This window comes from Equus caballus, chromosome 22 (genome assembly GCF_041296265.1).
Source record: "Equus caballus isolate H_3958 breed thoroughbred chromosome 22, TB-T2T, whole genome shotgun sequence".
Lineage (NCBI taxonomy): Eukaryota > Metazoa > Chordata > Mammalia > Perissodactyla > Equidae > Equus > Equus caballus.
The window spans coordinates 15,405,279-15,422,337 of record NC_091705.1 but is presented as its reverse complement, the minus strand read 5'-3'; the positions used below and the strand labels follow the sequence as shown (position 1 = coordinate 15,422,337).

The following is a 17,059-nucleotide window of genomic DNA, read 5'->3' as shown; positions in this document are numbered from 1 at the left end:
AATGTAATTAAATTTCCATTTGATTCTGAACAATTGTCAGTGTCCCTGGGTCATTATCAATATTGTATTAATGTGGAATTCTGGTTGTTGGGCCTTCCTGTTAATAGAATGCCAAACAGGTTGAATCAGGCGTACATACCTAGTATTGTGTGGCACACAGCAGGGGAGAATGGGGAAGACATGAATCGAGCTCACACTGTGACTTTTGCTCAAGAGCGATGTTTGATCTGGAAGGATTTACTCCTGGTTGGAGGCACAAATTTCTAAGGAGATAATTTGAGCTTAATAAGGTGTTCAGAGGGGTAGTGCAGATGCTAGGAGCAGAGAAGAGAGAGGAGTGTAACTGAATTGTTGAGTTTTGAGCTAAATAGTGACCAATTTGTGTAGCATTTGCAAAAGTTAGAAAATGAAAGCAACAGCACAGGTCGAGGGTTAGAGGTGAGGATGAATATTCCTGTGTCAGGGAGGGTAATGATAGTCTGAGCTCACTGCATTGAGTCAGTGTTAAATACTAAAGTTGACGCTTGTTCCAAGCTCTCGGGCTTCCACTGTCTCCTTCTACTATTCAGCAAGGAAATGAGATGATGCGAATGGGAGATTAACCATGGGAGGAAGAATACCAAGTTCTGTTGTGTGTCGAGCAGCGGCCAGTTGAGATTTTCGCAGCCCTGGGAGGCGAGGGCCTCCTCTGGGGCTGGATCTTTGCCTGATGTCACCTGGAATTCTCACAGCTTGTTTTAACTGCCCACTTCCCCAGTGAAAGGCAGATTTCTGGAACTGTTTTGTGGCACCCGGGGAGAATTAACATAGTTTCCTAAGATGCCTGAGTAATGACCTTCCTTCCTGTCCAAGCAGGCTGCTGTAAAAGGATACGCTTCCTTCCGATGGTCTTGACCAACCTCACATTCAAGGGCCTGTGCGTTGTTAGCTCTGTTACCTGGAGAAAGTGAGCTGTGACACCAGCCTTTGGTTGCTAACGTTTGGCCTTGAATCCACCCCACTGACTGTGAACTTCACATAGTAACTGGCCACACTCTCCTCTCCCTTCCTCTCACACTTGCTGAGGCATGAGTTCTGCAAATACTATCTTTTGTGGACCTTATTCTGCTTGAACAAAGGACTTTGTATTCTTCCCCTCTGGTTACTTCCTTACTTTAAGTCATGAGCCGTATTGTAAGGCTTAGTTTCTATACTGAGACGATGAGTCTATAGACTATTTAAAAAATTCCGTAAATGTTATTTTATCCACTTTTTGAATCCTTAGGTAGTTGAAACCAAAACAGTGCTGATGGTTCTCAAAGAAATTGAAGTGCAATTTTGAAAATTTAGGTAAATAAGGTATTTCTAGGTTTAATATACATACAATTCTCCCCAAGTTACATCTTATTTAATAATAAAAATGACTCCACACTGTAGTGCTCTGTGAGTATAGAAGACTTTAAAAACTTCATATAGCCTAATTAAACAGTAAATGTAGTATAACTAACATGAATTATTCAGTTATTTGAATTATTGATAGGCTGGATTCTCTTTAATCGTACCGAATACTTACAGGCAACACATTGCTGTTCAAGGTTGATAAAGTTTATCCTGAATTATATATTTTAAGTATAATTTTAGGCTCTAAATTCGGTCTTTTTCTGATTTATACTATGTGTTCTTTACTAAATATTGTACTACTTTTAGAGTAATGTGATAGGAGTTTGGGACATAATAACCAACATCATTTTTGTGCATTTTAAACCCCTCATATGGACCACACACATTTATAGTTAAAAATGTGAATATAGATGCAGTTTGTATCATTCTTCATTTATAATTATAAAATTAGCATTTCTGGTGTGCTTCACTTGTGTGTATGTGTGTATGTGTATGGCTTCAAATTTACTGTGAAAGAGTTAAAAAGTTTATTAGTGCCCAGTTCCCCTCACTCCACTCTGTTTCTCTCACTCCCCAGGAGTGATTGATTCCTCTCCTTAGGGTACAATTTTTCTTTTCCATTTATATTTTTATACTCTTGCTTCACGTATGTGTCCCTTATACATATTTGTGTATGTGTGTACACAAATACATATACACACATATACACACATACACATACAGAAACATATACACATACATATACACATACGCATATGCATGCATAGTGTATACACACACATACACACGCACATGCACTCACACAGTATTGTGTATCCTCAAAATTCATGTTTTGGCTGCTCAGTTCTGCTCTCTTGGTTTTGTTCCATCTATCTTTAAGTCAGCACCACATTGCTAAGACTAGGGTGAGGCAGCCGAGGTGCCCAGGACGCAGCATTTATGGGCGCCTTTACCCTTCGGCTCTAGGAGCCTCACTTGCTGCCCCCTAGTCTCCACCCTCACTAAAGCTTCATGGTAACTTTTGGTATTTGGTAGGTCAGAGTCTTGGCTATTCTTAGCCCCTTTACATAGCAAATGAATTTAAAGAAACAGCTTGTCAAGTTCCATGAAAAATCCCAAAGGAATTTTGACTTGAATTACATAGAATTTATAGGTTCAGTGAGTCTAGAGTTCTGCACTCTCGCCCTTTCCTGCCTCTGACCTCCTGTCCCGTTGTTCCCACCGTGCCTCAGCCACACTGACCTTCTTGCTGTTGTTCACGCTTGCAGACCTCTTTCCACCTCAGGGCCTTTGTGCTTAACAGTTCCCCCTGCCTAGAACACTCCCCACATCTGTGTATGACTCCCTCTTCTTATCATTCATGTTTCCCCCTCAGATGTGACCTCCCCAGAGAAGACTTCTGTGGCCACCCTAATCTCAAATATCTCTTTTTGGTCATTTTCTTTCCTCTCACTCTGCCTTATTTTCTTCACATAATTTTCATTATCTGAAATCATATAATATTGCTTATTAGTTATTTTTTGTTTACCTTGGGCTTCTTCCACTAAAATGTCAGGTGCTTGAAAATAGGGCTTTGTCTCAAGTCTTGGCTATCATCATATACCAAATTTTCTAGTAGCATATTAAAAAAAGCAAAAAGAAAAAGGTCAAATTAATATTAATAATGCTTTTTAACCCAATATATCTAAAATATTATTTCCACATGAAATCAATATAAAAATTATTAATGAGATATTTTTCAGTCTGTTTTGGATTAAGTCTTGAAAATCTGGTGTTTAATTTACACATAAGCACATTACAGTTTGGACTAGCCACATTTCACATGCTCACTAGCCGCATGTGGCTGGTGGCTATCCTGTGGGATAGTGGAGGGTGGAACAAAGCCCGACACATAGGAGAAAGTGAATGAATATATGCTGAATGGATGAACAACTGAATGAGCAAATAAATTTTACTTTAGTGTTATAAGTAATGAAAACTTGAGTTAAATTAAGAATAGAATCAAGTCCCCATAAAGGGTGATTTGTTGTTAGAGCAAAGTGAGGAGGTAGCAATGATTTTTACTGAAACAGTATTACGGTATCTGAATGGTTTGAGGTAAGTGTCACCTCCATTAAGGCCTTGGTGTGCAAAGCAGCATACGAGGCACTGAGAACCTGAGAAAAAGATGATGAAGTCCTCGAGATGTCTGATGTCTGGCGAGTTAGTAAGAACTTGATGCCTAGCTCTGTTTTAGGTTGTGTGTGTTATTGAAACAGCTCTGTGTATCGTGGATTAAATTTCCCCAGTCTTTTATTAATATTTAGAAACCTAGATTCAGACTAATAGCTGCAGATGCAATTGTGGACCATGCAGTCCCTGTTTATAGAACACATTTTGTGGGCACCTAGCATCATGGGAAGGTGCTAAGAGGAGGTGATATTGCCCTAGCACTATTTTAATGTGTATTTCTCTAGGTTAGTTTCCTGACTCACCTGAAATATCCTCTAAGCATGATTCTGAAGCATTTCAGCTATATTTTGGGTGCATTGAGATTCTAAATGTGTATCCAGTATGGTCTTTCCTTCGTTTTCAACTTATAATTGGCAAGTTCCCATAGGAAAAAATCATTATTGGTGCTATAAAAGCACTTCTTATCTGTCACATTTGGGAAATGAAAGTTTCGTAAAGGTCAAAAGAAAGTGTGCCCCCAATTATGATGATGACTTGTACATCACAAATAGTTTAATAGCTTGGAACCTATCTTAGTCTCTTTTACAGAGTAAAAAGAGAAAGGAAAAAAAATTAAAAACCTAAGTCACTCAATAGCTATTTTATCATATAGTTTTAAGAAGGATGAAAAAGAGCCCATTTAAGTGCTTTTATCGACATCTATCTATATACGTTCTCTGTGATTTGGAACTATTTAAATTGTGTAACCCCTCAAGTTTATTAGTTCACCTTTATTAATTTGTCAAGGTTAATGTCTGCATAATGAGTTGAAGATAATTAAAGACTCGTTGGCACCCATCTGCTAGTATTTACTGAGTGTCGTTTGTTTTATAGCTCTTTTTGTAATGTTTCCTGAGGAGATTTCTTTGCCACTGAAACAATTTTTAAAACACAAACCACGCTGCTGCCTTAGGCAATGTAAGAATTCTTCTCCTTAATCTTTCAGCACTTGACAGCCTATTAGGGAGATCAGATGATGTACCTCTGAGAAGCCCAGGGTGTGTTTGCACACGCTGTTGAGAGTGGGGTGATGCCAGTCGGTTGGACACGTGGCCTGGCGGCCCCCTTTCCTTTGCAGTCTGCCGTAGAAGGCTGCCTGCCGCTGGCGTCTGTGCTAATTATTCTGCCCCAGCAGCAGAGCTGTGGGTGCTGCCTGCAGAAGGATGCCCTCCATGCTCTCCTTATGTGACGGCCGATGGGCATTACGGAAGCCAGTGAGCTGACTGAGCGCAGGGCTTTCCTGAGTGCCTACTGTGTGCAGTGTCCGTTACCAATCGATAATGCAGACAGTTACCTTAGATTAAAAAAGGAGGGATTCAAGGCCCTCTGTGAATATCTTATTCAAATCCTATTTCCTCCATTTACCTATCTTCTCTGGGCACTGGGAAAGCCCTCTGCTGACATTTTCCATTGCTGGGGAAGACCGAAATTTCTGAACTGAGCAGTCAGGCCCCTGCGTGCTCTGATGCCTCCACCTCCCTCCCAGCCATTGCTGCCTTGCCCAAACCGTGTGGTCCCGAAACAGAATGAACTGCCCTGTTACTGTGTGCTTCCCCCTCGCTCCTCTGTTCCCTCACCTGAGTAGCCCTGTGCCTCACCTGTGTGAACCCATCGCTACGCTCAGCTTCAATGCTGCCTCCCTGAAGCCTTGCTCGTATCCACCCCTCAGCCCTGCCCTCACCTATCTTGACAATGCCCTGGCTCTTTAGGCCTCTCTGAAAGTTGTCAAAGCTTTTCCCTTTGTGGTGATTCATCTACAAGTCATCGGAGACCCTGCCCATCAATTTTCTGAAGGCAGCATGGCATCAGCCTGCCTTTTACCTGCTCCTTCCCCAGGGTCCAGCAATCACTTTGCATTTTCTCAATGAGTGGACAAATGCTTCTTTAACTTCCATAGTCCCTGGTTTAGCATCTTCCCAGCTCTATCTTTTCACTCAGTAACCACCACCCGCAATTATCAGACTCTTCTCTCCTGGCTTCTGGCTTCTCCACGGGGCTCTGGGCTCCTCTTACGTGTTATTCCACCTGCTCCCTATTTTTTGCCCTAGTTTCTCATCATTTCTGTGAACAGTTTCTTCTGAGCTGCTGGTTCTCTTCCCTTTAGCATCGATCATGATGCTTCTTCCCAAGGGCTGGACCAGCTTATGTCTGGTCTAAAGGCAGGAACTGGCTTGTTTGTAATTTCTTAGGACAAGTGGGCCAGTTATTGAACACACTGTTGTAAAGTGTGCTGCTAAAGTAGTCTGAAATTCTTTAGAGAGAGTTGTTTTGTTTTCCTGTGAAAGACAAAGATGAGTCTTCAGTGGAAACAACACTTTAATGCAGAGGTTTGAATGAAGTGTGTCCAACACAGGTGGCTCTGACAAATGTGGATAAAGGACATCAGTCTTAGAAAAGTGATGTTTGTAATTATGTTAATTATTTCAGGGTTTTTTTCCAGTTATTTCTGTTAAGTTGATCATATTTAACATTTATTCCTGACACTGGATTTATGTCTGTTAGGTCTAAAACTTGAGAATAATAGTTACGAAATATTACAGTTTTCAATTTAAGTTACTACTAGCAGCATTCCTATCTACTTCATTTTCCCCAAGACTTTTGTATAGAAATGTTATTTATTTAAGTATCTCTTTTTCTTGGCCAGTGTTTGCACTTGACAATAAAATTAAACATGAAGTACATTCTTAGGTTTCCCTGATTGTGGATAGACTAGTTTAATCTTTAGTGGTAATTTTTAATATATACCTATAGTAATAGAAACAAAAGAACACTATTTTTATTAAACATCTTTTTCTAATTGTAAAAATGGTGCTTATTGTGGAAAACTTTGAAAAGATAAGATAAACGAATATTACTGCTATTCTGCCGCCCACCAAAAAACAATCACTGTAACATAGCATATTTTTTATAAAATTAGGATTATATTGGACATACAATTTTTACTCTTAACATTGTATTGTGATTATTTCCTACATAATTTTGTTTTAAACATGGCTTTTATTGGTCGCATACTTTTAAGTCATGAAGGACTGTAACATTTCAGGAATATTCTATTACTGAAATTTAGGTGCTTTCACTCCATTGCTTTAAAATCATTTCTGCTCCTATTCAAGATGTGGATACTTAGAAATTGTCATATTGCAGTGTATTTCATAAGAAAGATACATTAGGTGTGTACTTGATTTAAATATGCAGTATTTCAGGGGATGGCCACGTGGTTGGGTGGTTAAGTTCGTGCGCCCCCTTCCACGGCTCAGGGTTTCAGTGGTTTGGATCCTGGGCATGGACCTAGCACCACTCATCAAGCCATGGTGAGGTGGTGCCCCATATAGTACAACCAGAAGAATCTACAGCTAGGATATATAGCTCTGTACTGGAGGGCTTTGGGGAGAAGAAAAAAAACCAAAAAAAAAAAGAGAGTAAGATGGGCAACAGATGTTACCTCAAGGCCAATCTTAAAAAAAAAAAATGCAGTATTTCGGACATTAGAAATGGGAAGATTAATTTTGAGTAATGTTATATCATGCAGGCATTTACAAATCAAATGCATTTAAGGAAAAGCCCGGTCTTGCTTGCCTTAATGTTGGTCCAAGTTTGGAGACGAAAGCATTTACGGACCATTAGCTGTAATACTTCACTCTTGAGACCACTTGTCGTAATGAGCTGTCAATTATTGTGCATCTAAGTGTAGTTAAAGGGACCATTGGGCTTGCAGTTTAAAAGCCAGCATTTATAAATGTGCAGGAATTGAATTATAAATGTGGTGGCTCGATGAGACTCTCCTGCATCATGCTCCTGTCTGGATGTGCTGTCTGCTCTCTGGAAGATTTTCGTCTCCATTTAAAGATAAGAAACAGTAAAGATGTTGTACAGTTGACCATATGGCTACACAATTTTTATGTTTCTTACAATGTATTTTGGGAATTTTTTTTTTAAACCAAGAGTTATGGACCAGTATTTCTTTGTTTAGCATAGAATGAATTAGTTTCAGCCAATACTTAGGAATGAGGAGAAGAAAGGAAATTGGAGATATTTAAATGTACTTTGTCTTTCTAGAATGTGTATTCTGTGTTACCTGTTTATCATTAATTTCTGAACAGTATTTGCCTTTTCAAAATCTTTGTACTTTCAAAATACTTTACTGTAGCCTTTTTTAAATTAATATGGCATAACTGGGTAACATTTTACATTTTCTTATGGTCAGAGATGCCGTTTGGTTTGAACGTGCCCATTCTAAATGATCACACTGTTCAGAAACTGGTGGAAATCCAATTTTATTTTTCATATTTCAACTGTTTAATTCTGTCTTGTTCTGAAAGATCAATATTTGGTACGTGAAAAGTTCCCCTTGAATTTTGTTTCTTTCTTTTACTTTTTTAACACAAAAGTAGTACCTGCTTGCTGGAACAAAACAATATAGATAAGTAGAAATAAAGATTTTATTCCATTCCACCCTCTGTCTTCAATCTCACGTTCTGCCATAGAGGTAACCGTCTGAGAACATAAAGCAGTCTCACACAGGCACCTACAGTCTGTTATGTGTTGCTGTTACATAGACTAGGGTAGAAGTTGGTACACTTTTTCTGAAAAAGGCCAGAAGGTATTCTTGACATTGTGGGCTCTACACTTTCTATTGTGACTATTCAGTGTTGTAGCACAAAATAGCAATAGATAGTACCTAAATAAATACCTGAATTCATGAACACCAAAATTTGAATTTTGTGTAATTATTATGCATCATGTTGAATTTCATGTAATTATTATGTGTCATGAAATATTCTTCTTTTGAATTTTTCAACCATTTAAATATGTAAAAACCAATCTTAGCTCATGGGCTCTATGAAGGCAGATGGCTGGCAGGCTGGATTTGACCCGAGGGCTGTAGTTTTCCAAGCTCTGGTCTAGGGTTAAAAAAAAATTATAAAATTGAATCATATATTTTTCAGGGTCAAATATCACCGTGGGATTAATTGAGGCAAATAAACCAAAGAAAACACTTCTTTTATGGAATAATCTTTTGACACTTTACAGATAGTGAATGAAAGGAAATATTTCAGAAGGAAGCAAAGGTGAGAGAAGAAAGGCTGGGAGCAGGCTTGGTGGAGTCTTAAGTGTGGGAGGGTCACAGAGGGTCTTGGTATGATGACCAGTTCACAGACTCCCTTAGCGCTTCCACAGAGAGAAGTGCTCCCGATCCTTTGGAAACACAGCATTAATAGAACATTCTCTTTGCATGGAGACCTATGTTGGCATGTATCATTGTCTCATATGAAATCTGTTTTGCAGTGTGTGCTGACAAGTATCATCTTTGTAATTGACTATTTTTATATATCCTGAATTGTATTTTTAATTATGAAGTTTTATATTACTTATACCAATATAAAATAGAAACATTGACGATTGCCCAGGAAGTATGTTACGTTGTAAGCCTCCCCAAATAGATGCTTTGTAATGATAAGGTCAGCTCTATTAAATTACTTCACGGGATGCTGTCTGAATGCCTCTTATGCTCTTGATTTGATCCATTCGCCAGGTGTGTCTCTTGATGGCAATTCTGTTTTCAGACCAATGAGAACACTGTGATCCAGTTTTGCTGCCTTCTGGAGCAATTGCTAGTTTTAATAAATTAAAAATAAAACAATAGGGCATCTATTGTGATACCTCTGAAAGTGTCGTTTTCCACTGTAATTGCAAAATACAATGTGTAATTCATAGAACTAAAAAACTTATTTTTTATGAAATGAGCAATTTATTAAGGATTATACTATCTGATTTTATGTGCTTGGTATGTGACTTAATGAAAGTGTGTGTGATAAGAAGCAAAAATGGATTCATTGTGTTATTTTTTTTTAAACCACTTGTCCCATATTCCATTTAGTTCACCTGAAGTGGAGAGTAAAATAGTGTTTCGCTTTTTTCGTTGTATAACTTGGCAATTTGGAGAAAATGGATATTCTTATTAGATACCAAATATAGGAGTGTACGTGTATGAATACAAATGCACACATGCATATGTGAAAAGAAGTTATATCTTTTATTCTTCTAGAAGAAGTTCACGGTATAAAATTTAGAAACTGTAGATCAATGTAAAGAAGGAAATAAAAGCATCTGTATTTTCACCACCCAGCCATAACCACTATTAACAATTTTGGGAATACTTTCCAGAGACTTATGCCATATGCCTGCATGCTTATATTTATTTCTCAGGTCACATTTGTTGCTTATCTACTATGTGCCAGGCACGGTATGAGGCATTGAGGACATAGAGATGAACAGAACAGTCCCCTCTTTTCCTGAAATTGACTTTGCTCTAGTGGGGGAGATAAGCATTAACCAATTTCTCATATATCTGGTGGTGGTGAGCACTGTGAAGAAAATTAAGACCAGGAAGGGGGGCTGAGAAGGTCTGAGGTGTGCCTCTGTGTGTGTGTGTGTGTGTATGTGTGTGTCTGTTTAAGTAAGAGTAAAGATAGTATGGGGTTATACTACCCACACTCTTTTGTAACTTGCACTTTTAAATTTAAAAAATATATCATGAACATTTTCTGTGTCATTAAACGTACATCTAAATGAGCATTATTCTGAATGCCATATTCTACTTTTATATGAATGAATGAAGTTTATTTAACTAATTGTTCAATATCATAAACTAGTTTTTTCTTTTTAAAAATATTTATATTATAAGCAAGGCTGTGAGGAGTGTTACCACTGAAAATAAGCATTTTTGCACGTCCTTGGGATAAACTTTTAGAAGCAGAATTTTTGGGTCAAAGAGTTCTTACGTGTCAAGGCTTTTGATATGTGCCCATAAGCTTAGACATGTTGTACGGCTGCTTCAAAGCTTAGTTTGTTTTCGTTTCCTCAGCCCCCTTCACTGTTCCCTCTACATTTTCGAATTTCAAATCCTAGCAAAAGTAGGTAATATTCCCCTAATGTAAAGAACTTTGTATGTGATAACATGTTACGTTAGTGGTGAATTTTATTTCTTCTTTCTGAAATCAGATTCTTCTTGTGTGTGAGAAGGCTAATGTGCTTGTAACTGCATCATTGCATAAGCTGACAAAGTCCTATTTGTTGCTTACAAAGTTGGCAAAAAGCAAAATAAAAAAGACATTAAGCACAACAAACCAGAAGCCTTGGAAATGCAAGAGAGTCAGTTTAAGTTTCAACATGTCATTTCATTTGCTTTTTTTTTAAGGTTTGAAAAAAGCCTTCAGCATATTGAACCGTATTACAAAAGAAGCAGTCAGTTTGGGGAGAAAACCATTTTATCCTTTTCAGCTTGCCCTAGGATAGATTTTTCTATTTCAGCAAAAATAAATAAAATTTGTTATTTTAGATGAAAATTTTCTAATTTGCTGTCACCTTCCACTGGTTTTCTTTCAGGTGACATTGTAGGTAATGCCAATGCTAATGATATTGGCACACACTTACATAGTCTCTATCCTGTGCCAGGTACTGGATTACCTCATTTTAAAGCTAGATGGGGATTGTTTTCCATGAGAGGAAGTGGAGATTTTAACACCAAGGCAGTAGAGGCTTAGTGGCTCTAACCCCTTTCAGAGTCATAGACATAAGTAGAAGGATGTGTTAAGGTGAGCACTTCTCAAACTCTAAGGTGCACTCGACTTACCTGGATGTCTTGTTAAAATGCAAATTCTGATTCAGCAAGTCCTGAGGGACCTGAGACTCTGCATTTCTAATAAGCTCCCAGGGGATGCTAATGCTGCTGGTCCATTGACCACACCCTAAATAACAAGGTGTTCAAAGACATTGACACAAAGTCTACTGTTTCCCTATGGGGAGAGTGTGGTCCAGAGGGGCCAGCAACCCAGCTCTGCCAGCCACACAAGCCCCCTGGCAACTGAGGTTGGGAGCTGATTTCCAGATGTGTCCTTTGTGCACTTTGTTTGCCATGCCACTCATTCTGAGAGAGCCACCCTTGTGATGAGATTGTACACGACTTAGATTTTCTTCTTTTTATTTTTGTGTCTTCTAAGTTTTATTTTATTTTATTTTATTTTGCAGGAAAGGATGCACCCTGAGCTTACATCTGTTGCCAATCTTCCTCTTCCTTTTTTCCTCCGCAAAGCCCCAGTGCGTGGTTGTATATCCTAGTTGTAAGTTCTTCTATGTGAGCTGCCATCACAGTGTGGCAACTGATAGATAGGTGGTGTGGTTCCATGACTGGGGAGTGAACTGGGCTGCCAAAGCAGTGAGCGCGCCGAACCTTAACCACTAGACCATTGGGGGTGGCTCTCTTCTTAAGTTTTTATCAGTGATCATATATTAGTCTTATAATCAGAAAAAAGTGAACACATTTATTTTTTTACCTAGAATGGTCCCCTTCCCCAAATCTCTATTGGTGATTGTCCTTGGGCATCTTTTGCTGCATCTGATCTCTTTGAAGGTCTTTGAGGCAGGTCTTTGAAGGAGTTATTGGAATAAATACACTTTAGGTGCTCCATCCGTATCAGCTTTGGCACTTACCTTTTAAAAAAAAATGGTGGTAAAATACGCATAACATAAAATTTACCATTTAACCATTTTTATTGTATAGTTCAGTGGCATTACGTATATTCACATTGTTGTGCAACCATCCTCACCATTCTTCTCCAGAACTTTTGTATTTGCAAAACTGAAACTCTATACCCATTAAACAATAACTTCCCATTCCTTCTTCTCCTAAGTCCCTGGAACCATCATTCTATTTTTTGTCTCTGAAATTGACTGCTCTAGGTTCCTCATATTAGTGGAATCTTATAGTATTTGTCCTTTGGTGCATGGCTTATTTCTCTTGGCATAATGTCCTCAGTGTTCATCCATGTTGTAGCGTGTGTCAGAATTTCCTTACTTTTTAAGGCTGCATAATATTCCATTCTGTGTATATACCATATTTTGTTTATCCATTCATCCATCGGTGGATACTTGGGTTGCTTCTACTTTTCGGCTATTGTGGATATTGCTCCCATGAACATAAATGTGCAGATATCTCTGTCTTTGACACCCACCAGCTCTTTTGCCCAATTTCCAGCTGCCTGCATTTGGCCCCCTTACCTGAGTGAGGGCTTTCTCTGGGCCCCTTCTCTGCCTATGTATGGGCTGTGAAGTCAATGCCTCCTGTATCCCCCACCCCTCAATTGAGATAGGAATTGGTATACAAGTACCCCAGCTCCCTTCCTTTCAGATGGGGTAACTGGAGACACGTGTCTACGCCATCTCCCAGAATTCCCCAGTGGGGGTAGACCCCAGTTGCCCATGATGATAACTTTCTTGATATCACACCCTGCACTGGCTTCTTTCCCATCTCATTTTTCCACTCCCCTACTGGTTCTTCCTGGGATCACTTCCCAAATAAACTACTTGTTCTCAAATCCTTGACCTAGGGTATGCCTCAGAGGGAACCCAAACTAAAGAGCATTGAGAAGGCGCCCTGTGAGTCCCCCCCTTACACCCAGAGATGTTCTTTTGTTGGAAAACAACACTGAGATTTGGATATTTGAGGTGGATTCTTAGTTGTGTGCAGCTGCCTTCCCACCCCATCCAGTTAGATGTTCCAGAAGAAAATTGAATCTGTTCACATCAGCATTTGACCCTTATTGTTGTAACGTCTTAAATGTAAAATACATTACTTTCAAAGCCCTTTTTTTGTGTCTTTACTATCTCAGTGATATAATCTCCAGTTGCCATACATGGAGCTGGATCCCAAAGAAAGAAGAAAACAGTTCTACAAGTAAGTAGATTTCTTGTTAGTTAAGATAGTCATTTTCTATATATAGATGCTTGTTTCTTGCTTTTGCTACCATGTTTAGCCTCTGGGACTCTTCTTGGTTGTATCTAGTTTGTTGTTTTTGGCTCATTTTGACATTCTCTGTGTATTGTATTTTTAATATCAAATCATAGATTTAGCAACAAGCCTGGAAACAGATTAAGTTTCTTGTCCCAGAGATGCTGCTCAAAATGAAGATGCAGCCCGGGGTGTAAGGCAGATCTCAGCTTTGGTGTCTTTGGGGAGTCTGGCTGCTAGTGAGGTGTGAACTTTCATTGATCTTTGGGAATTGTTAATGTCATACCTAGTTAGAGCGTTTATGGGCCAACCCTAGTTAAGTTGCCGACCACAAAACCACAGAGAGTAAGTCCTAGACTTGTGATTACAAAAGGAAAACGTGAATGTTTCTGAAGACTGTAGCTAACTAGCATCTGCCTCAAACCAACAATAAATCTTTAACCATCTGTATGACAACTCAGTCTATTTTGTGGGAAGAAGAGGTATGTATACTTCAGAAGGTGTGCTTGCATCTTCCTTTTTTGAGTTTAAAGGATAAGTTACTTTAATTGATGTATCGTCCAGCCAGTTTAGAGCAAGTGAATAACTTTCAAAGTAGAAAGCAGTTTCAGCTACAGAGAATAGACGATAATGTCAGTGGAAGTTTTTCCCCCTTAAAGTGGTTGAAAGCGTATCATAGCAGATGTTTTCTGTGTTTGGATTGTTTTCCCATGAAACCCATCAATGATGTTTGCACATGATGGTTTAGTTCCCTAGGTCAGGAGATCATGAGCAAACTTATCTGATCCCATATATTGGAGGTTAGAAATCTTCTTTGTTGACTTTGCACAGTGGCAACTATTTCGAAAGAAATAATCTTTGTCTTAGTAGGATAAATTGAAGTTGTAATCAGGTCAGCAAGAAATTAACATAAAGCCCAAGCAAAGCAAACTTGGTCCTTGTTTCTCTGTGTTAACACGGAACATTGTATTTATTATGTCCATCAAAATATAGGAGGTCTGGGGCCAGCTGGTGGCGTAGTGGTTGAATTCGCATGCTCCGATTCAGTGGCCTGGGGTTCCTGGGTTCGGATCCCGGGCGTAGACCACTCATCAAGCCATGCTGTGGTGGCATCTCATGTACAAAATAGAGGAGGATTGGCACAGATGTTAGCTCAGTGACAGTTTTCCTCCAGTAAAAAGAGGGAGATTGGCAACGGATGTTAGCTCAGGGCCAGTCTTCCTCAGCAAGAAAAAAAACATAGGAGGGCTGGTTTAGACTGAAAATATTGTGAACTCTTCTTTGTGAAAGAAATCTCCAAGAGTTTCCTGAGAAGGCAGTTCATCGTCTCTAAGCCTCTTGCCTTTCCTTCAACTGTGGGTTTCCTGGCCAGCACGTAACAGCATCGTGTGAAGCTACATTAAATTAGAGGATACTCAGGGGTGATATTAATAGCCTGTATTGACATTTTTTCATGGCTTAAGGAGCAATAACTGATTATCTACTGTGAGCCAGATCTGCTTTGTGCTGGAGATACCTGAGAATGATCAGGTCTTCTGTTTATCTATTAATCTTTCTGTCTATTGACCAATCATTGGATTTATCAGCCAGTCGACTGATCTATGAGTCTGTCTTCCTTCCTTCCTTCCTTCTCTCTTTCCCTTCCTCTTTCCTTCCTGTTCTCTTTCCTTCCAAACTAAAATCTAAACTGAACGTAGAGTCTGGCAGTCTTCTGAAAGTTGAGCTCTGAATTCTAATCTTACCTTGAGTCCTCACTGATAAGATACCACCTAATCTCTGTGACCTGTAACTTCCTTACCTATTGAATGAAGGGATTGGATCAGCTCCTTCCAGTGCAGTTGGTGGGTAAAGGCATACATAGCGTCTGGATCAATGCCTCCTTTTAGATCCAGGCTTTACCACTCCCTGTCTTTGTGACCTTGGGCAACTTATGTAACCTCACTGTGCCTCAGTTTCCTCATCTGTGGAATGAGGATCAGAATTGTACCTACCCGCTGTTTGGAAGATCAAATGAGGTAATATATGTAAATTGCTTAGAACAGTATGTAATACTGTTACATACTGTTACATAGTAAATGCTCAGTAAACGTTAGCATTATTATTACTATCATTATCTATCTCATGTGCAAACAACAGATGCTCAATCTCCTTTCCTCTATCTGTTATCTTCCCCTGCACATCTTTGCTGGGCTCATAGTCTTGTATTGAGACAAGCATAAATTACTGGGCAAGAACAGAGGAAGATGACGTGTAACTGGGTATTAAAGGATGAGAAGAGTTTTGCCAGGAAGAGAAGGCAGGAGCGCCACTGTAAGCAGGGGAAGCTGTTAGGAGGCAGGAAAGAGCTCTGCATGCTTGGTGTAGAGCAGTTAATTTGTTGTGGCTGGTGCGTAGGATGCTTGCCGGGTGATGGCGGGAAATGTGACTCTGCACCTCTGTTCTGCACCAGTATACCTGAGCGGCATGCAGTCCCACCCCAGACACTGGCTCTCTCACACGGTGATTCCCTTCCAGGCAGAGGGGGCAACCGTCATTCTCCAAGGGGCAGGATCTGAATCTTGGAGAGGCTATGAGGGAGTCAGGTATGCATTGTAAAACCTTCACCGTTTCCACCCAGGGATATGTGCTTCTCCCTTTTGTCACACTGATGTCATTTGATTTCACGGCTCACTTAACCATTGGCCAAGCTTTGAGGGATAAGGTGTCCCCGTTTTATGCTTATGGTTTAATAGTTAAGCAGCTTGCTGGAGCTCATAGAGCCCCACGTTGGGTATGGTGAGGCTTCAGGCCTGGATTTGCTTCTAACCAGTGGTAGGACCTCAAAAGCAGCTTTCCTTCTCTAGGCCCTGTTTCTTTATCAGTGGGATGAGTGAGGTGGTTCAGAGGTTCTTATGGAGCCCTTTGGCAGTTTGCTGACGCTGCTCTGAACCCTTTCTCTGAACAACTTTTTAAATGCATAAAATAAAATATACCGAACTACAAAGGAAACTGTTATATTGAAATACAGATATAAAAATAGTAAATAAATTTGTGGCATGATAATATATGTATGTCTTATCAACACATTAAATGACACAAAAACTGTTGTAACTTTGAATTATTGGTGAGCACAAATGATAATTTTGCCATATCTGCAATAATTCTAAAAGGATGTGAAACTGTCTGGAATTTCCATTGAAAACCAACTCACGGGTGCTATTAATACTATTGTGGGTTGTGATTTATATTTATTATTAGAGGAAATGCAACATTTCAGTTAGTGGTTAGTGAAAATAATCATGTAATTATTTTTCCCTTCCAAGTTTATGGAACCTTGGGTTATATCTATGGACCTCTTTGTTGGTCCATGGAACTCAGGTTATTAATTGGTGGACTAGGTGACTTCCAGGATGTTTCCTTTGTTGCTTCTGTGGCTATCAAATTAGGTAACAATCCCCATAATAGTAAAAGATTTCCAAATAAATGAAAAATTTTAAAATCCTCACGCAATTGATAATGCTCTTATCATTGGTTATGAGAAAAACCAAGATGCTCAGTGGGTATGAGAGGCACTTTTCTCTAAGGTGTCTACTGGTGTCTGGTTCAAAAGTACTGGTGGCCCTTCCTCCAGGCCTTGGATAACAACAGGCTACAGAGCTGTAAATTATGCACAGCGGATCTCATTATTCTCAGCAGTGATGC

The 17,059-nt window shown here is 39.4% G+C and overlaps 1 protein-coding gene across 11 annotated transcripts in view; it reads left to right on the top strand.

The window, feature by feature from the left end:
* Positions 1-17,059, top strand: part of PLCB4 (phospholipase C beta 4) — a 389,234-nt gene that overhangs the window by 44,515 nt on the left and 327,660 nt on the right. Inside the window, exon 2 of one of the 11 annotated variants that reach the window (XM_070247462.1) lies at positions 13,260-13,324. The exons of 9 other annotated variants lie outside the window; for them this stretch is intronic. The gene's annotated coding sequence lies outside the window, so the exon portion shown is untranslated. Of the gene's footprint in view, positions 1-13,259; positions 13,325-17,059 lie in introns of those variants that run through there. One more of the 11 variants, XM_070247455.1, reaches the window with a different exon arrangement.